The sequence below is a fragment of the Musa acuminata genome, chromosome BXJ1-9, assembly GCF_036884655.1.
Source record: "Musa acuminata AAA Group cultivar baxijiao chromosome BXJ1-9, Cavendish_Baxijiao_AAA, whole genome shotgun sequence".
Taxonomy (NCBI): Eukaryota; Viridiplantae; Streptophyta; class Magnoliopsida; order Zingiberales; family Musaceae; genus Musa; species Musa acuminata.
In genome coordinates, this window is record NC_088335.1 from 12,512,501 (window position 1) to 12,535,159 (window position 22,659).

General features: G+C 38.4%; 1 pseudogene across 1 annotated transcript in view; it reads right to left on the bottom strand.

Moving 5' to 3' along the window:
* LOC135583973 (uncharacterized) overlaps positions 1–22,659 on the bottom strand; it is a 58,641-nt pseudogene that overhangs the window by 10,465 nt on the left and 25,517 nt on the right. The window contains exons 10-25 of the transcript XR_010479493.1: positions 19,745–19,812; positions 18,346–18,432; positions 18,069–18,221; positions 17,900–17,995; positions 17,644–17,703; positions 17,432–17,553; positions 17,270–17,357; positions 14,356–14,460; positions 14,181–14,285; positions 14,050–14,102; positions 13,899–13,962; positions 13,667–13,801; positions 13,443–13,555; positions 13,271–13,364; positions 3,926–4,145; positions 1,994–2,124 (exon numbers count right to left, since the gene is read on the bottom strand). The product of XR_010479493.1 is annotated as an uncharacterized LOC135583973 (transcript). The remainder of the gene's footprint in view (positions 1–1,993; positions 2,125–3,925; positions 4,146–13,270; positions 13,365–13,442; positions 13,556–13,666; positions 13,802–13,898; positions 13,963–14,049; positions 14,103–14,180; positions 14,286–14,355; positions 14,461–17,269; positions 17,358–17,431; positions 17,554–17,643; positions 17,704–17,899; positions 17,996–18,068; positions 18,222–18,345; positions 18,433–19,744; positions 19,813–22,659) is intronic.

A 22,659-nucleotide genomic window follows, 5' to 3' on the forward strand; every position in this document is an offset into this window, starting at 1 on the left:
CAGTAAACACCACCTGTATAGAAGCAGAACAGATAGGTGATGCCGTGAAGGTGGACAGGGCAAGCACATCAAGATGTGTCTCAATGCCAATGAGACGGGCCATTTTGAGGGCACCTTACTGACCTTCCTGTGGTCAACCTTGATGGCAAGGATTGCAATCTCGGACACTGCATTCTGGTTGAACTGGTATAAGTCAAACAAACCGATGTACCAACACATGATATGTCAGTACATACCATCATAATAAGGGGGGAGGAGGAAAAGAAGAGGGGGAGGAGAAGGAGAAGAAGTGAAGCAGAGAAGGCAGTGGCAAATGAGGAGGACGAGGAGGAGGAAGTGGTGAAGGAGGATGAAGAGGCAGCAACAGAGGAGGATGAGGAGATGGCGGCAGAAGACGAGAGGGAGGAGGTGGCGATGGAGGAAGATGACGATGAAGAGAGGAGAACCACCAAAGTGCAGTGGGCAACGCAGATACTACTGCCCAGTCCAGACCTGATATATTAAGCAAAATTGCATTCCTTGACGGCATAATCAAGGATGGCAAAGTTCATGTGGCTCTCATGCTCCTCTTCCTGGAATTTAAGGGGTGTTAAAGCCAGTGATTGCATTTAGAATAATACGCCATTCAAGGATAATAAGTCATTCAGGATGGATCTGCAGCATGTGCTACATGGTGAAGGAAAAGACAGTCAAATTCTGCAGATGAGAAAAAGGAAGCAGCAACACCAATCTGAACAGGTAAGAGTCTCAATGTTGATTCAGGCATCTGCAATATAGTTGATAATAGGTGTGTTGTGACTAATCTGCAGGTGTAGAAACTGGCAAGGTACTGGAACATTACATATTGATTATAGCCTTGGCAACATTGCAGACTGATCAAGAATTGCCTGGATTAGCAGTTTCTGGCTGTATAATGGGAGAGAAGCAATAGAATAGTTGTGGAAGGAAATAGGAAGAAAGTTTAGGGGGTCTGGTCATACTCTGGGAAAGAGATGTTTGAGAAATCGGAAGAATATTGAAAGGCTGTACTCAGTCTTTTAGACACAAGGAAAATGAATATTGCTTTATCTTAAGACTATTCACCAGTTCTAAAAACATGCAATTGCAACCCTTTATTCCTAGAAACTAACGTAAAGAATCCGTCCTATGAGCTCTAGAGAATTGTTGTTGATCTCTAACTTGTTGACCTTATCAGTAGATAATGTAGTTTTGGCATGGGGAATAATGTGTTAATTACATAAGCTTCAGATTGATAACTAATGCAAGGCATGTAAGTTTCCTCAGAAGGCCCATTTCCTCAGAAGGCTCTAAGATAATGTGAATAAGTACAAGCTATTAGATCCCCAGAACTCCAAGAACTCCCATTTTAAGGAAACACTTACAAAAGAAACACCCCCTCTGTTATTCTCTCCTTGCAAAATTGGAAAAGAGCCCAAAAAAGAAACAAAAATGTATACTGAAAGAAAAAGGAACCCACCCGAAAATGAATTAAAAAGGAAGAAAAACTAAATCACTACATCACCCCCCTCAAGGCCTCAAGTACTAACCCAAAGTCCCTACCAAGAGGAATGTGCATACATTTCTCATAAAAGAAATGCTGTCCGTTCCCAACGACAAAGAAAACAACACCTTCTTGAATGCATTAACAATTTGGCATAGTCTTTCCATCTGACTTATTTCAGTCATGTATTATTATGCTTATTATCAAATCAGTGGGATCTCATAACCTTTCCAACAATAGAGTACTATTTTTGACAAGCAGATTCCATAATGGCAGAATAGAAAAATAAATCATTTGGCATCTCCTTATACAGATGCCATAGCAGCAGAGATCAACTATTAATGTAACCTGAATTTATTGGAAATGACTAAGTCATGACAATTTCAGGAAACAAAAGAAAGTACAAAAAAATATTTCAGGGTTTCGAAAACAAGAAACATATGAACATGATGTTAAATAAGTCATATTTCCATGCAAAGGCTTATGTCCTACCTTTCGATATGCAAATATATCAGCCAGAGGAATTGACAATATCATCTTCAGAGACACATCAAGGGCATCCGTGAGTGCCCGATCACCATATAACTCAAAAACACCAAAATTTACATAATTCCCAGATAGTGCTGTGATTTGTGATTGATAGCATTAGAAAAGTCATCAATACATAAAATGTACACAGGTTTAGGAAAAATCTACATGACAAACAAGCTATAGTGGGAATCGGGCATAGGCATGAAATTTTCATAGTAATAAATAAAACAACAAAAATTTCTAGAAGAAAAATGGCATGATAGATAACTATTCCTTCCCTTCTTGTAGTAACGAAGAAATGCATTATTACTTAGATACTATTTGCATGATAGATATAAAATGTAAATATCGGAGATCTAGACATCTATAAGCACAAATATGCAGTCTTTGAAAAGAAATAATCTTATAACATCTTGTTCCTTAAAATAAAGTGGTGCTGTAAACCAAGATATGCAATACCGTACCATACCAGTGTTTCGAGGTTGGCTCGGTATGGTACAGTACCAACGTACTGAGCGGTACACCAGGGCATACCGAGCGGTACATCCTGGTGTACCGAATAATTTTATATATTTTTTATTACTGTAGCACTATAGTATTATTACAGTATAATACTGTGGTACTGTAGCGGTACCAGCGGTCCACATACCGATACGTTATCGGACGGTACATACCACCCGTACCAGAATGTATCATTCGGTACTGCATACCATGCTGTAAACCATATTCATCAATAGCATAATCAAAAGATCTCAACATTGTCACCTAAATGCCTAAGGTCATCTCTTAGCTTTTTAAAAAGAACCTTTGGAAGTTCACACTGTTCAGTAAAATATGGACAGTTTAAATGAGCAATAGTAAGCATATGTTCATGGAACAGTCTAGTGTTGCCACATTGAGCTGTATACCTATTATGATTGGAACAAGGAACAAGGATTAGGATCAGTTTCACAAGATTAAAAAATCATTCATATTAAGATATAACCCATCCATGTGAAGAGTGACAAAATGCCATGCCCATGAGCATCTGGTTGGTAATAACACTACAGTTTGTACCAAAATGACAAACCGCCTTAAATGTGGAGACAATTGAACATGTGACTACTTAGAAAAGGGAGGCAAAGCTATGTGGAATTTCCACAGGAACAAACAGACAGTTCTTTGTTTCTTCTCAAACCTCCCTCTTCTCTCTTCTACTCTTCCTCTCATGTATTATTTTTCTTTCTATTTTTTATGTTAATTTCTCATCATACTTTGGGAGAATCGCTGTCACTACTCATGCTCCCATGTCTTTAGTATTTGACAGTGCATCAAACAAACCACGACTAAACCATTATAATTTTGGGCAGCCACCCACTGCTATAATTACGTATATTACATAGTACTTGGTCACTATTTACTGTCCTGAGGTTTTGTGCCTGACAAGTTCTATATATGATTTCCTATTGCTTGTTTTGGAAGTTATGGAAGCCCTAATCAGTCTAATTACAATTATGTATAATCCTCCCTAATTGAACTTATGAAAATTTTCTTACTAATGATAATATTATCAAAAACGTAAAAGAAAAAAATAGTCAATTAATAGTGTCCATTGACCATATTCTAGTTTCATCTGGTATTGTTACAAAGTTAATAAAATCTTTTATTTAATACTTCACATAAATTTTTAGATAGCCACAAAAGGTGGATTATTAGGTTGATTTGTATGTGGCATGGACACTTCAAAAGTTTTGTTATGTCCATCCTGGACATTAATGCCTTCCCAACACACTACATAATACATATCACTGATTAGTAATCAAGCAAATAATAAAATAAAATGAGTAGTGTAGAGTAACATGCAACCGACAGAAATTTAACTATATGAATGAAAAGGTCATAAAATGAACTCACCCCTTGAAAGAATGATTAGAGAGATCCAAATTCCTTTGTATTTGTTATTATAGATGTCTGTATTAATTGGACGAGACAGAATGCTTGATCCATAAGCCACAACTAACTTGCTTACTTCACGAAATAAAAGAATCCCATTAGGAGATGATGAATCAAAGCTCAAACGTTGAGCTTTGTTCAAAACAAATTCTGCCATGAATTTTAGCAGAGGTGTAGTGACCTGAAATATTTAATATGAATATCCCACTCAGACTCTGAGAAAGAACAGAACAAGGAAAATCTATTATTTTGCATAACAGTAGGAAAAGTAAGGAGCATAAATAACTTGATACACAAGGAAACAAGTTTTGCTACTCAAGTAATGAAAAGTCATCCAAGATTCAAGTACATCACCAGTAAAATCAAGCACACAAAAAATCACAAAAAGAATATAATGGCATATCCTTGTACATAATCCTATTTAGTATAGTCTATGTCTATGAATATGGCCATAGGCCAACATGTTTTTGCTGATAAGTTGAATCACAAATTTTTCACTCTATGTAAATAAAGAAGAACAATCAGTAAACAGTTATGCTGTTTAATATAACTAGCAGGCATCAACTACATTGCAACCAAAGATTGAAATATCATACCGTACCAGAGTTTTGACCTTCCGTCGGTACGGTACGGTACTGTATACCGAGCGGTATACCGTTCGGTGTATATATATATATATATATATATAAAACAATGTGCGACGTCGCCTCTCTTCTCCCCAAGCGAGGCGACGTCGCCGAGTAGCGAGCAGTATATATATATATATATATACCGTCCGATAGCGAGCAGTCCACGTACCAATTTCCTATCGGACCGGTACATACCATCCATACCGGGCGGTATCATTCGAAACTGTATACCTTGATTGCAACAACATTTAGAGATGACCAGAAAAAGCAAAATTCACCAACCAAAATGTAAATTAGTGAAACATTATAGCAGCCACAATGTAATGGCCACAACCACTCTTACCACAGATGCCTATTACTACATGGTTGTTAATGATAATAAGACTGAAGACTGTTATCATGTTGTTCCATCAATGGCACACTGTTATCAGATATCAAACAAACAGTTTCACGCATGGGTCATTAGGAATTACAATCTTGATCTATAACCAAGTCACATCAAGGACCCTGCACCAAAGGAGAGGATGCCTTTGGACTGAGCTAGACTATTTTGTCACTTTTATCGAAGGTTAAAAGTAATCAACCGAAAAAGGAGTGGAAACCTCTAGGGTTCAATCCATACCCAGGTCAGACTATCTTTGACACTATTTAACACAGATAAGAAGGATTACACCTGCTGTAGAGTTTATTTAATTATATTTTCTGGCATTTTTCTTTAGTATGATGGATCAATTATAGAAACAATAATCAACAATTTGGTTGTTGATCTGATCTGATCTCCATCCTGATATTTTAAACTGGCATGTGTGTTTTAAAGACATGTTTGACATATGTGTTCATCCCACTAGGTACTCAATCAAGACAAGATTTCCCAGCATTTCCATGAAGTAGAAACAATTTCCTCTCCATAGGCTAAGCTAGCATCCATGATTCTCTTGTCTGACATTGCAATCATCATATCCCTATCCAAAGAATGTCAACTTTCCCTAATTTCAACTATTAACTAATTTAGCTTCCACTACTTAGGTAATGTCAACTAAAAGCTATGATGATAAGTTATTTCCTAGGAAAATAAGCTATGTAGTCAAAAAGGTTGAACTGAGTTCCCTTACAAGTTTCGAGTCCAACTGAGTTCCCTTGCAATCATCATCTCTACTTAGGGAATGTCAATTAAACCAGATGTACAACTTCCCTAAGTAGTGGAAGCAAATTAATTAATGACAACATGTTCATAGTGAGTCATACAGATAATGCTCGTCTTCCATAAAGACTTGTTTATTTAGATTTGTGCTCCTACCAGACAAACTGATAGTAAAATCAAGGATGATGAAGATGAAAATGTTGAAATAAATTTGATATCCCTTACCAAGGGTTGCCAATTCATGATATACCAGGATCCAAGTGAGAACTGGATGACCAGCTACCTCATAGTGAGTTGCGGTGCTGTTAACCAAAAAATTAAACTTGTGCCTCTTGTTACGTACTTGGAACCGCTCAAACACTAAAACATAGATTAATTCAAACCAGTTTGTTAAATAGCTCACATCCTGTTCGAGTTATCTCATGATTTAAGTTTTAAATGGCTTCATTCTATGAAAACAGTAGTGGTGCACTCCTGAAATGCAATAGAGAAAAAAATAAAAAAAGAAGAGGCACAAAAAGATAATGACGAGGAAGATAAGAAGAGGAAGAAAAATAGTGGGGAGGATCAAGAAGCTCCAGACTTTCAGGTTTTCAGTCAATTCTTTGCCTTTTCGTGCTGATTAGCACTGATCAGTATTACCATATTGTCATGGACTTAGCTGGTTTTGCCTAAGTCGTGCGGCACCCTTGCGTGTCCGTCCGCAAAGGTCAGCCTCCCCGAAGCCTCCCATGGTCCCTTAGGACCCACAAAAGAGAGAACGGGATAGAGAAAATGCCTCATTCGGGATCCACAAGCAAACATTTCTGAAAACACTTCATAGACAATGCAAATTACAAACAGACTTTACAAGCTCTGAACAGTTGCACAACAAAGGGTAAAATGATCTATTACAGACCGAACTAAAATGGGACTATTAAGCCTTCGGCTGTCCCTCTACATGCTAGTCAAAGTATTAACATACCAAAAGACACGGACATATATAAGCATTACATCAAACATCATGTTTAGAAGTTTGTCCGTGACATTCTCCCCCACTTATTCCTTCGTCGTCTTCGTCGAAGCCTTTGTCGACACTGCAACTCCTCGCCTTTGCTGAGTCTTCAATCTTCTGCTCCAGCTGCAATGCGTCTCTTGGCTCCCAATTGCTCTCCGCTGCTGTTTTTGAGTAATCGAACCTTTGATCCGCCTTGCTGCTTCAGCTCGCCAATGACTCTGACTCTAGTGTGGGGTTGGCTGAGTTGTGTTGATCCCTGTTGGTTCCTGCGGATCCTCCAGATGAAGGAAAAGACTATCCTTACTGCGCCAGTTTCTCAAATGCCTCATGCTCCTTGAACTAAGTGGATGCTTGTTGGAGCTTTAACGAGCATCGCCTCGCAAACTTCTGAAGTTTTTGGTCCTTCCTCCACAAAATTTGCTCATTGACTCTTCTTTCACTTAGTTGTCACATCTAAGTAGGTTCGCATCACTTCCGCTTTCAATTGGCATTTCGTTGGGAAATGAAGCGGACAATTTACTCTCAGTAACATTGATCACCGTTGGTGAGAATTTGACAACTATTATCTTCCATTATCTTCGAAGGATCTTTGAACATATGCAGAGCTCCTTTGCTGGATAGATAAGAGAATTGGGGTACTCGATTTTCGCCCATTCTCTTAAGAGTTGAGAAGGCAAAGGTTACTTGACTTCGCCCGCCTCCTCGAGGTTGTACTCCATGCATCGAGCTGGTTACTGGCCTTCGCCTGCTATTTGCTCACACTTCTGAAGCACTTGAAGTGTTTGCACTCCTTGCGTTGAGTTAGTTACTGTGATTCACCTTCTCAATGTCATCGAACTTCTGGAATGCAGGAAGCTTTGACCCCAACTTGGAGTAATTCTCTAATAGATTTGGTCGCCTCTGGGATTGTACCGTCTTCTCCATCAACCCTGCCGCCTACTCCCCTGAGTAGCGAAGGTACAACACCACATACTGCCTGCTTCATTCCTTGGTCGTGCACTCTTGCATGACCCGAAGTCCTTCACTTTCGGCTATCTTGATGAGAAACTCGTTGACACCGGTCTTACGAAGTTCCTTGGCCTCTGCCCTTTAGCCTTGTCACGGTACTTGGAGTTTGCCTCTGCATGCTCCACCTCCTCGGCCCCTTTCACGACCAAGCGCTCTCCCTCCATGAGAGCAAGGGACCAATGACTTTCACGGAAGTCCCGCCTCTACGGTACCATGGCGTTGTCATGCCCATGGCCCTACTATCCGTCGCCTCGCATCTGCATCCCTTTTCTTCACGATCAGTAGATATGTCTCTGTGGCACTCCTCTGAGTCCACATCCATTCCAACTGATGCTTGATTTTGGGTAGCTAAGTCCCATTGGACTCGTTGTCGCTTCCTCGCCCCTTTCGACCCCCTACTTCAACACCTCGGTGTTCTTCAAGCAACTCCATTTGGTCGATGGAAAGACAGACTGCAACTCCCATGCATGGCCTCTGCCATCACGTTGTAGGGTTTGCACTGATTCTGTTCTCCTTAGCTTCCTTGGTAGCAACGTTCGCTTACTCGACCTTGTCCTCTGACTTGCCGGGCTCCCTTAAGCAAATGTGAGCTCTGGAACAGTCCAACTCTCCAACTGCTTCGATCATACCTCTGTATGATCAAGTCCCTCCCATGGGACTCATTGGTACTTGCATTCAAACTTTTCCCTTGGTAGAGCACAGCCCCCATATGCTGATGACCAAGGTTTTCATCCGATGCAAAATTCGATGCACGCAGGGAAGACCCGCCTCTGCGGTACCATGGCCTTCACTCCTTGAATCCATAGCCCTTCTTGTCGTCGTGTTGTTCACCAAAGTGGAGCTTCCAGTAGCTCCCGATCATACTTCCATATGATCTAATCCCTCACGGGACTATGTCGTGTGTATCACATTGCCACGAACTGTTCCACCACGATCCGCTGCACCATGTTGCCTCCTGGTGACATCTCTATTGCATTCTGATCCTTATGGGATGAACTCGAATTGTGAACCCTTCATGTGTGGCCTCAACCAATACATCGTAGTGTCTCTTCCACCTTCGATTTTGTTCGCTCCTTTGGCAATCGACCTTCATCCACCTACTCTTGGGTCATACCTAGATGAAGCACCGTTCTAGAACAGTCTGTCGCCTAGTAGCTTCCGAAGTCCCCCGACTTCGCTGCAATGAGTGCACCATTGTCTGGATCCTGGGCCTCTACCCCTACCAGCACAATCTTCGCTGCGCACCGCTTCCTTCATAGCAACTTGAATGGCAGCACTATGGCATATTCTTCAAGAGTACCTGCCTCTGCGTCCTCTTGCCCCGTGCTAAGGCCTTCTGAACCCAACTTCGCCTCCGCAAATTGAGTCGCCTTAGTTCCTCCATCAAATGCTCCTCCGAGATAAAGTGCATGTGCCCAGAAGCTCCCTTCGTCTTTGGCACCATGCAAGATGAGTCCGTTCCGTCAGAATGAATGACCCATGGAACAACATGATCCTGCTCTTGCCTCTGCAAGAGTTCATGTCCTTGACCTCTGTCCAAGGAAAGCACTATGCCTCTGCTCCATGTTCCAACTTCTATGCTGGCTCCCTTCATGCGACTTGGGTACTTCGCCAAGTTACACCCAAGTTGCTCCGCTCCTCGTTTTTGCATTGAGTCGATGGTGGCCCTCGTGCCCACCATTCCACAGGTCAGCCCTCCCTCGAGTCCGATCTCCATATCGACTCCAAGTGTGTCTTCATTTGAGTTGCTTTGGGTCGTTCCCCCACTTGATCTCGCAATGCATCCACCAATGCATTCTCTCAAGCGAGATCATGCAACGACTCCTCGCCGCTTGCTCAGTCCATTGAGCTACATGGAGTTGTTGTTTGTTGAGGTACTCCTCAACATATGAGATCTGTCCCACATGATTCTCCATCTAGAGAGCCGAGACTTATCCCTCCTGGATAACTGTCCCGTTAGAGCAATATCTCTCTTCGTTTTGGAGACCACCCTCCCCTTGGACTACTCCGATCTGCTGAACAAACTGTGCATTGTTCTGCCTCCGGCAACTTGCTAGATTGCGACTCCATGTCAATACAGCCCCCGCTGCACCACTCAAGGCCTAGCAACATGCTGAACTCATTGCACCCTTCAGCCTCCTACGGACATATCCTTCACATGCCGAAGAGAAAGTTTCAATGCTCCGAGGCGCCGAGTTTCGGTCGCCTTGGGATGGCCACGAACATTCCATCGTCCGCATACAAGCCCATGCATGAGTACCAAATTCTTTGAGTTAGCAATTCCCCTCACCTCTGTGAGCTTTGCACAACTCTTTCGGTCGCTGAACAACTCATTCCACCTTGCATGGTCTCATCCTCTAAGCGCCTCGCCTCTCTTGAGCACCATCAAGTATAGTTGTCAACGTTGAGCCAAAGCTCAAACTCAGCCATCCCAACCTTTGTGCGCTCCGCATTCTTCCAAGCTTGCCTGTTCTCGTAGTGCCTCTAGCGCAAAGGGTTGGCCATTCCTCTGAATGCCAATGTCAGATGCCCGCTCCTCCGAGCGACTCCTTTTTCCTACATCTCCATGCCCGTTTTCCCCCAAACGGTCACGCGTGTGTTGACTGCCCTCAACGCAGCCCCGCTAGGTCCCCCACGTTTGCATGCTAAGTGTTTCTATGAGAGCTTGTCCCGCTCTGATACCATCTGTCACGGACTTAGCTGGTTTTGCCTAAGTCGTGCGGCACCCTTGCGTGTCCGTCCGCAAAGGTCAGCCTCCCCGAAGCCTCCCATGGTCCCTTAGGACCCACAAAAGAGAGAACGGGATAGAGAAAATGTCTCATTCGGGATCCACAAGCAAATATTTCTGAAAACACTTCATAGAAAATGTAAATTACAAACAGACTTTACAAGCTCTGAACAGTTGCACAACAAAGGGTAAAATGATCCATTACAGACCGAACTAAAATGGAACTATTAAGCCTTCGGCTGTCCCTCTACATGCTAGTCAAAGTATGAACATACCAAAAAACACGGACATATATAAGCATTACATCAAACATCCTGTTTAGAAGTTTGTCCGTGACAATATGTCAACATACTAGTCAAGCAATGGACCAGTACAAAACGTCCAATAGCAAAATTTTAATCCTTGCTTCTTACATCAAGAAAATATTGCATTACTATGTTGGTACTTGAAATTTTTTCTTCAGGTATGTATCAATAATCAATCTAATGATTGAAGTGCTACCAGCAGAAGTTTTGGCTGGCATCTAGCATGTTACATACAGCATCAATCGTCACATAGCAAATCTGTGTCCCAGCATAGTAATCATGAAATGAACATGGAAATACAATTACATAGACTAACTTGTCCTTTTAACAAAACAAGATGCTCTTATATATTGATCAACAAAAGAAACAAAAAAGATAAAAGTGTCAAGCCTTCCATGTACCTACATCTTTCAAAGCAAAAAAATTTAAACATAAAAATTAAATTACTAAAAAGATCATCTCAAGCCTTTAAGGCATTTCGTCCCAAGGACAGATTCTCATAAATTAAGTTTCAATAAGTGGACTGAATATGTTTCTTGTACTTGGTAATTTCCTTTTCTTTCCAGGAATAGATAGTCAAAAAAATAATTTAAAAAATAAATGATTTATAAATATGTGTGTGTGTGTATATATATATATATATATATATATATATATGTTACCTAATTTTCTCCAACAAAAGACTAATTCAATTTGTAAGCTTTTCATGATTAATCAAACTATGATAAATGAATAAATAATCATTCTAAGATACCATAATATGTAAGTAATGCATCAGAAAACAATAAATAACTATACAAGCATTAGTCCAAAAAAATAGTTAGTACCTTGCTCACTACCAAAAACTGTTCTTATAAATCAAATGACATTGTCAATATCATCATCTTATGGTGAGGGTACTGAGAGGAATGCATCATATAGACACATTTGTCCAAAAAGAATAGTTAATACCTACCTTGCTACCAAACACTATTATTATAAAATATTACTAAGAAGATTGCACATTCTGCAGATCTGTACATCCAAATGATAAGGATATCAACGAAAAGAAAATAGAAGAGAGGTCATATGCATCATATCCAAGCTGCACAAAATAGTTGCTACTCATTTTGGAATGGGCCCTAAATCCCAAGCACACTATATTACCATGCTCAAAGCCCACAACTATTCCAACATCAGCAGCAGCATCTGACGTTGCCAGCAGAGCAAATCAAGATGACAAGCAACATAGAAGAAGAGACAGCCTGATAGCAATGCAGTAACCTATGTCCTAAATAAATGACATTAGTGGTCAGGACTGCCAGGGTTGGTTAACTTGAACAATTCAGGCCAGGACTCACCTTAGGCTGGTGGATCTGTGGCTAGACTCGATTGACACGGCACAATACTAAGTCATGTCAATCAACATGGCCCTTTGTCAGTCAGCACATGCCAAATATAGACCTATTCATAGGTGGGCACCTCTGGCATAAACCAACATGAAGCACATCATGACCATTTTAGTATGTTATGTTTTCCCCGGCACATGGAAATTAGCATGTTAGTCCTTCATTTGGACTGTTTTCAATAAAACGGATTCCAAAAATCAAGTTTCGAGCAATCAAAGTTGAAACTCAAAAGAATACACTTCTGGTCTAAACAAACCAAAATTGGCATCTGGTTTCAAGCCTGCGGCTGTTTCATTTCTATTTCAGCTGAGACATCATGCCATGAATCCTACAGCATGTATGCAACGCAAAGGCATGTTGACTATATTAAAAATAGACAGCCTAGTACATGAGATTCCCACTAATGCAAAATCTGGTAAATATATGCATCTTATTGTGGCTACTTAGGACAGAAAGGTTGTTGCCCTTGCAGACTCACCATCCCATTACCCTTACAAGCGAAGAGCTGTTCCTACAACTTTCATTTTGGTCATTTTAGTAGCAAAAGGAATAACCTTACAGTTGCACTAAGACTTGCCCTCTTTTTGAGCCCATAATCCAATAAAATGGAGGAAGGTGGAGACCAAGGTGTTGCATGAACCAAGGTTTGACATCTCATGCCGACCAATGGTGCTGGTCCTGGCCCAGACTAGGGAACAAATAAATTATAGAGAGGAGACTTAGGAATGCTCATGGATGTCTATAAAAGAGAATAGATGTTCTATTACAATATTCGAGAACCTACAAAGTAATGATGATTCAGGGGGCTCTTGTGCAGGGTCACAACCAACCAGCTAGATTAGGCATAACCAGAGTAACAGCATAAACGTGCAGGATAACATCAAAAAGTGATTTGGAAGAACAACCCTCTAAAGGTAGGAAAAGGAAATCAAGCTCATCTCTTAGATAACATCAAATACAAATATATATATATATATATATATATATATATATATATATATATATATGTATGTGTGTGTGTGTGTGTGTATATATATATATAAAGAGAAACGCAAAAGGTTCTTCATTGAACAGGCAGCAGTAAACACCTAGGGAAGCATGAATGCATACCTCTGGCACATCAGACCAATGTGAGATGGCTTATAAGAGAAGTGGCATATGGGAGGGATACAACCAATCAAAAAGGAGCCCATATGTCCTACGACTGAAAAGAAGAACTGTAAGAACATACACAATCTCATTCTCTGAGCATGAAATTTGTGAACATGGCAACAAAATGTACCTATTTGTTGCCATAGCAATTCCTCTTAGATCCCTCATCAAACCAATAAATGCATGTTTTACAGCATTGGAACGAAATGCAGCATCAGAAGTCGACTCCAAACCAATCATAACCTGCAATAACAGAAATTATATTCAGGTAAAATGAAATATTGAAAAAAAAAAGTTCTAAGGATAAATAGAAGAAAGCACCAAAGTACTATGTCAAAACCATCAAACACTTACCTGCAAAAGTGGCTCCATAGAAGCCTTAAATTTCACTGGACTGTCTTCCATAAAGATTAAGTAACCAAGAGTATAGTAAAATGTTGTTCTACTGTGCAAACACCTATATTCTTCGAGAAATCGAAAGTTTTCCTTCTGAAATATAAGGCATGGTAATAACATCAGTATTAACACCTCTACACAAGCCCAAATATAGGACAAAAACAGGAGCAAACTAAGAGTAAGGAGTTACTGTGTGATTTACAATTATGAACTTTATCGAATCCAACTTAAGCAGGAGCTTCCCGGTCATGTAACTGTTAAAAACATCAGTTTATAAGAATGCAGACAAACAAACTTAAAATAAATAGCAAGGAAAATAGAAGTTAAGCAAGATAATATACCCAGATGCTAACTCCAAAAAAAGGGATAATGTATGCTCAATAACGTCCTCACACTGCATAAATGAATAAAAATAAGTTATGTAGAAGTTCCAAGGAAAATAGTTACATGAATTCTGAAATTCAAAAGTCACCTGTGGGTAGTGCTTAAGGTTCATAGCAATTTTTCCCACGATGAAATTAAGCAGTACTAAATGATCATGGAGCCCAAGAAGCTCTGATAACCTCAAGTATAACTGCTGCAGGAAAAAGGAAAGCATCAAACATGCAAAGGAAATAATGATGCAGGACTAGACCCACATCTTTTACCTTAGATGAATGCATGGCATGATCACCAACATATGATTTTCTGAAGTTCTGGAGAAAGGTGAGAATGGCTCGATCAAGTCTTTGCTTGCTTATTTCACCATATCGCTGTCAAAGAACAAAACTCAAGTATTACAATGCACGAGCATGATATCATAATTCTTACTGTTATATCATTTTCATAATCATGTGAGTGTCACATTTTCTTTTATTTCCCTTGGGAGATGAAAGGCCAAATCTGCCAATTGACACCTACCAAATAATGAAGTACATAAATTCTTGTATGACTTTGGATCAAAGGATAGAAATCACCATAAATTTTTTGTCACAAAATAAATTTACTACCTACAAATGAGACAGAAAAGAAAAGTAGCTAATGAGAATGAAAAGTAGCTAAAGAAAAGAAGGATATTAAAATGAACAATGAAAATCAAGCTCTCAACTCCCATCAAGTTCCAAGTTTGATATGTTTGGGTTTCATGGACAGTTTGGAACAAACATGAGATAGTTTGGATTCTTTGGAACCCATAGAGTTGAAGAAAGGTTATGGAACACCAAGTGACATAGAACTGAATTCAACTGATGGAATTGAGACAAATTTAAGTCAAGAACTAACTTTAGGTCCTATCAGAGTATCAATATAGGATTACAACAAGGATCAACCGTAAGTCCTACTAGGATACCTTTTTACACTGGTAATGAACAACTTACTGGTGATAGATTTCCATGGTGTATCTTATATACCGATGATATTGTTGATAAGAGTTTAATTTAAATTTAAACTTCATTTATGGAGAAAAAATTTAGAAACTAAAGATTATAAATTAAGTATGATTGAGACTAAATATATGAGATATAATTTCAGATATATTAAGAGAAAATTTGAAGATATATTTAAGTTGGATGGAAAATAAAATATAATAAGTAAAAGTTTTAGGTTTGTTAGTTCAATTATTCAACACGATAAAGATATTATTGAAGATATTGTTCCAAAAAAAAAACTAGGTGGTTTGAAAAGGAGAGTCGAGAGTTTTGTTTGCTCACCAAGTACCAAGTAGAATAAAAAGAAATTTTCATAATATGATTATTTAGGCAACAATGTTTTACGAATCAGAATGTTGGGCAGTTAATTAGCAATATATACAAGAATTAATGTCGCTAAAATAGGAATGTTAAGATGAATGTATAAAGTTAGTAGAAAATATAGAGAAATATTTTCATCCATGTATTAAAATAAAAGATAAAATGAGAAAGAATCATTAAAATCTGATGGACATGTGCAAGGAGACAAATAGATGCTATAGTTCAAGGAGGTTCGACAATTATTATTAGTGGTGTGATGAGAGATAGAGGGAGACATAAGGACTTTACTAGAAAATATAAATATTTAAATTCTCTTAATTCAACTAAGAATATTGTCTTATTCAAAGTGCAATGGAGGCAAAAGATCAATACAACCAACCCCAAATAGTTGGGACATTACGTCTAATTGTTATTGTTTTGGAATTGAAACAACTCATTATAATTAAATAAAGAACCTCATTTTGTGGAGAGACTTTAGATGAAATTCAATTATTTAATGTCTTATTTCTATCAGTTCTTCAGCAACATGATAGATCCATAGTGTTACAAAAACCAAACCTGGCAGGCAGTTTGCAGGCCCAAAGTGGACCAATTTGTTTGCATCAAACAATTGAAACATGAAGGCCCAAAGTGAACCTCATTTTGTTTGCATCAAACAATTGAAACTCACACCACTCATACATAAGGTGGGAAAAGAACACAATTCAATGATTCATCTTCTAATTACCCTCATTACAATGTCTAGCCCTATTTTTATAGACCCAAATATAAGAATAAAAAGAAAATTACAGAAATACAAAAGTTTACAATCATATCAAATTAAATATATAATATGTCCCCTTTGAAGGAGGCAATAATTTTGAATTGATTTAAAAAATAACTTCCTCTCTTAATGATATTGATAAACTTTCATTTTTATAGAGATGAATCTTTGGTCAAAATTTGCAATCTTCAATCAAGAACGAATCTAATTTCTTTCATTTTTTTCTACATTTGTTTTCTTTTTCTCCTCGTTGAGTAGAGGTTTTCATATGCAAAATATCCCTAAATTAAACAAATTTATTTAAATAAGATATAAATTAAATTGCTCCTGCATCATCTAATGGTATGTTAGTTGTTTCTGTGGTTGTCCTACATAGAGAACAATTGTAGCCAATGCAAAGTATACTACAATCAAGTATCAAAGATTAATGCATAACGTTAGGCTTTGTTTCTATGGTTGTCCTAAATAGAGAACTATGGTGATAGGTAAACAACACAGTGCACTACAATCAGATTTAAAAAAACAATACAGAATGGTGCAGAGAATTGTTTAAATATGATCAAAATCAACTCTTCATGATCATAGATCATCATCAGATTCAATCCTTGGAAGCATATGAGATGATATTGGGGGTAGTGGACCTATACAGTATGCCACAGTAATATCAGATTTATTAAGAACACCAAGATGGAGAGAGAACCTACATGCAAAAAAAAAAGATTCTACGTATTTATGACCCTAATACACAAAACGACAAGCTATTTACAAACCAAAAAAATATTGACATCAAAGTCATATCTTAACCAAGAAATGGCACTCCTTTTTTCCTATTGATATCATCCAGTGAAGAACAGATGACTGTGTGCCAGAGAAACAGATTAAACCTAACAATTCTACCTTTTTTATTTCAATATCAGGCAAAATTAGCAATCTTGGAAACAATTAATACTTTATCACATCATCTTTCCCCTTATTCCAAAATTTAATCTGATGAACAATAGTACCCAATGATGATTAATGATTTACAAGTGCACAACATCAGACTGTCAAAATTTGCATCCGATTCCTTACCTGAGAGTGAACTCCAATGTCTGTGACATTTGATAGTTGCAAAACACGTGCCGCAAGTTCTGCATCTATTAACTCTTGTGATTCCGTTCTACAAGAGAAGATGAAACATGTTATCTGATTTGCCTCAAATCAACTAAGACACCAACCAGAAAACATTTAGACCTGCAGCTAGTAATCTGTCTGACTTTGAGAATAGCAGCAATAATATGAACAATCCATGATATTTGTCCTTCAATTACAGCAAGTTCATTGGCATCTACAGGCATTGGTGAGCTTGCTCTTTCCTACAAGATTCGAAGTCCAAGCCTTCATCTCATTCCAGGGATAACCATCATATTCATTCAATTTTAGAAGATAAATGGATATATACATACTGTATAAACCTGAAGAATAGGATCCATAATCTTCATTATACACAGACTACTGGTTTCGTACTGCAACCCATGGGTACAAAAGATATTAGAAACTATATTTTGACCATAGTGGAGTGCCCTAAATGCATTAGACTTAACAATTAAAGGGTAGACTAAAAAAGTAAATTTTTTACAAATCTAAAGTTTGAAGAAGCATTCATTTTTAAAGCAAAGGGAATCTGAAGGTAGAGATGAAGGTAGAAAAACAAAATACTACCTGGTATCTACACAGGTATGGAAAAAACTCAAGGTGATCCTGAAGAAGTTCGACATTATCCAAAGGATCCTCTGAGAGGTCATCAGGAAAATCAGCCTGAAATGGATAAAATTTCAGCAAAGATACCCATCATCTAAAAGTTGAAAAACTGAAGTAGACAACATGCTACCTGATTAGAATTGAATCTGGAGGTGATAAAACCCTCCGTGATTTTAGGCACAGTTTCATCCAGCAAACTCGGTGTCTCATCCTTCAAGTATGGCACAGATGTTACCAGCCTCGACCAAAGTCCTAAAAGGTAGTACACACTACTGCTGGCCCACTAGAAATAAAGACAAAAGTTGACATCAGTGCTATAAAATGAGAGCACATTGCAGTAAAAAAGAGTTGCAGAGAAGTTTCAACCCTTAGTATGGAAGTATATTTGCAGGTTATAAGAAGTAAACCTGCCATGACTGCAATGATTTTGTTGTGAATTCAGCCACCAAATGTATCCATTCACCAAAACTTTCCACACTCAAAAGCTCTGACAACTAATGCAAAGAACAGAATATACATCTCAGTTCTCACCCATCTTTGTTTTGATTAATAATTTATACATGAGTTGCCCACAGCAACAAACTGAAGTGTTTAAAAATCACACCAATTTAATGTTAATCATGAAAATTAAATTAATATATGAAAGAATCTATATGAGAAAACACCATAACATGATCTTTATGACGCCTGTTGTTAGGAGGACCGAACTCAAACAATAACTGGAAATTGTAAGTTCTCCAATTATGTTGGCGTTATAATTGATGTCCCCAACCATGTGATTCTCGCTGGTGTTTGATCCTTAGCATTACAAGACCGCCTCTTGTCCAATGTAATTTTTAGCTGTGAACAAAGTGATTTGACTTTGTTAACAAAAGTATGCTGAAGTTAAGAGATAAGTATTTTCTAATCACCTAACATGGCAGCAGCCATCCAAGAACAAGCACAGAGAGATGTTATACAATGTCAAGCAACATATAGTGGTTAATTGATTATCCATAGACTTTGACTCGGCTTTGCTTCAGGAATGAAGGTACATCCAGGCAGAAACCCCTCCATGCATGTGATAGAAATAGCATCAAGCTACTCAAAATTTCTTTTGGATTAAAATGTTGTGCAATTCTCCACTAAAACATTATTAAAGTGACTTTCACAAAGACAAACTGAGAGAGGATACATGAGTGTTCCAAATGAAGTTTGAAGGCATATGAGATTTGTCAAAGAAATAAGTAATACTTGGCACTTAAAATCCAGAAACAAGGAAGCATTCAATTATGGCAATCATAGTTCATTTAATAAAAGTAGTAAAGTAAGCATTCCCTATGGCTCATCTAATGATGTTTGGAGCCTTCTAAGTTATTTGTTTGAATCTTTTTTATAATTTACCATTTCTTTACCTTTCTTCCTCTTTTCTTTTTCTCTATGTACTTCTTCATCACCCTAACTGATTCACATTTACCACAAAGAAATAGTAGAGGAAATTATAGAATTTGGCCAAAAATAGATTTCTATGCTAAATCTTCAGCTACGCATAAGTCAGACAACATCGAGCTATTGCAATGTTTGCTAAACCTCCCAAGTTGATATGGTACGGGTGGTACAAACTGATCCGACTGGCGACCAAAACATAGATTACCAGAGTTCCTGTCAGCATGCCTCAGCATATCATGTGTCGATGCACCAATACAAATCGGTACATACCAACCTGACAAATCGCCAAGATGGGTACGGTACTCGAAATGGCAAACCCTACTGAGAATCCAAAAGTTTGTAAGACATGTTAGCTGGAGAAAGGCATTGATAGATTACCTGATAGTTTACTTTAAAACGTCCGAGAAGACGACAAAACTCATGGTAATTATCATGATCAGCAAGGCCTGGAAAAGAATTCAAATACAGCAAACAATATTAACTGTACTGTCACAAAAAATTAATAAGGGGCCAAAGCAATGATAAAAACATTGATTTAAATGGCTTCACTTTTTTCATGCAGAATTGTATTTGATCAAGGTAATAACTCTCAGCCCAGTACCAATTTCAGTAATCTACCATATTGGTATGGCACCAGAGTACCCATACAGTCTAGAACAAACCCTAAAAAGTAATAATAAATTAATCACCATCAGTATCGGATCATATGGTCTGACATAGATCCTTTTCCAAACCAGTAAATATCAATCCACACTATTTGACACCTTGGGTTTGAAGTTTGAACATTCAATAAATTTGTCAAAAAGAAGAAAAAAGTCATCATATATTTCAAATGACTAAATAGCCATGTAAAATGCAAACCTTCACATAGCTTTAAGCATGTTCCATGACAACATTGTCAAAATTTAAGAATTGAAGGCACATTAAGGACGTAGATGCCAAAATTTCTAGCAAATGCGTTAAACATTCAACATATTAGTCCAAATTCATCAAAAAAATTAAAGATATTATTTTTTTTATCTTTTTTATATAAGTTATTCATGCTTATTTGTAGTAGCATGAGTTGAATTCATATTGAAATTTTTTTCAGGGCCAGCAGCTAAAATAAGAATGAAAATTCATCCAAATACAAAAGTTAAAACATATATGTCTCAAATATGAAGCAACTTAGACTAACCTATCTTCTAACTTGTCTCATCATGTGTAGTATAAAAGGTGAACTTGACTGTTATTATTGAAAATTGCATTCATTGTATGTTGCCCTTTGGAGATCCATGCCAACAAATTTTATTATCAGTGCCACACAACCAATCTAACTTTCACTATATTTACATAAAGCCAGGCACTATGCATCATCATAGCCCTCATCTCTCTTTCCTTGGGTTGCCAAAATCCACCTGGCTCTAAAATGCAAAACCATCATAAATAAGGACATGCATTCTACATCACGTTCCAATCAAATAAACAAAGAAACCTTTTGGATTAAATGCTCATGGTTGTGACCAAAGTTATATTCCAATCAAATGCTGGTTTTTTCGGCCTAACTGAGCAGTATAATATCAATATACCAAGTGATACACCAACCTGTACAAACCTACTCCTGAAAAAATAATAAAAAATAAAAATTGACAATATATGAATTAGTATCCAGCTCCAAATTTCAATATTAGTACTTGGTTGGACCGATATGTAACAGCTGATATGAGAGCTTATGACAAAGATATTTATTCTCTTGCATATGGCCATTGCAAAGGTACCTAAACCTTACCTTACTGTACTTCTCTCTGTATAAAAGATTTCCAAAGAACATCAATACCAACATTCCATCTTAAAACTGGAAACTTATGATTAAGGTAACCACAAGTTCTCTAACTTATTGTATACACAACAATAATCAAGGATAAAGTTAAGTTTAAAAGCCAGGCCTGCATACATCTGATAGGAAGAAATAGAAGATAGAGTACTGCCACTGTAGCAACTATCTATTTGGTTGTCCAACTGATCATTCTATGACAATGCAAAGATTTGAAAGCTAGGCCTAGAGACATCTGACATGAATAAAGACGGAGAGAGAGAGAGAGAGAGAGCTACTACTGCAACAGCTTGCTCTGTTACTGTCCAACCGACCATCAGACTGAAACTTCCACGATTTAAAACCTAGGCATAGAGACATCTGAAATGGAGAGAGCATGTACCAGTGTGCTACTACTGCAGCCTTCTCTTTTGTTGTCCAACTGATCAATCTATGACAAAGCTAAGATTCAAAACTAAGCCACAGACACCTAATATGGGAAGAGAGAGATAGAGAAAGAGAGAGAGAGGATAGAGCACTACTGCAATATTACCTTTCTCTATTGCTACCTTTCTTTTGGCTGCAAAGATAAAGTGTGCAGATATTGAGACGCCCATGCCTAGTTGATCAGTGTACAACACTTCCAAGCATGGTTCTACAAGCCATATTGTCACGGACTTAGCTGGAATTGCCTAAGTCGTGAGGCACCCTTGCGGCAAAGACGCGAACTTAGCTTGCGTTGCCTAAGTCGGGCCTCACCCTTGCGATATGCGTCCGCAAAGATCAACCCACTTGCAACCTCTCGCAGGTCCCGAAGGACCTATAAAAGAGAAAGTTGATTAGTTCGAAGAACGAGCGATGGACAAGTCCCGACGTCTCGCGAAAAGGGGAAGCTTTACAAGTAATTCAGCGAGCACCTTGTGTGCACAAGAGAAAAGAGGAAGAGGAGGAAAACAAAGACTTTAGAAGGTTGAACGAACAGCTGCAAGTCCACAAACAGCTGCTCACCGGGTGCCGGGCGCGACAACAAGTTCCCGTCAAGGCAACGTGCGAACTTGCGAAAGATTGTTCAACGCCCGACACTATACCGAAGCCCCATCCCCCATTGTCACGGACAAACTTTTAAACAAGATGTTTGATGTAATGCTCATTATTATCCGTGTCTTTTGGCATGTTCATGCCTTGTACAACATGTAGAGGGGCGACCGAAGGCTTAATAGTCCCATTTTAGTTGGGTTGGTGGCCTCATTAGGCTTGTAAATAAAGGTTGTGTCATGTGGACACGTGCGAGAGATTCTCGGTCTGTAATGGACCATTTTACCCTTTGTTGTGCAACTGTTCAGAGCTTGTAAAGTCTGTTTGTAATTTGCATTGTCTATAAAATGTTTTTCGGAGATGTTTGCTTGTGGATCCCGAGTGAGGCCTTTTCTCTGTCCTGTTCTCTCTTTTGTGGGACCTAAGGGACCATGGGAGGCTTCGGGGAGGCTGACCTTTGCGGACG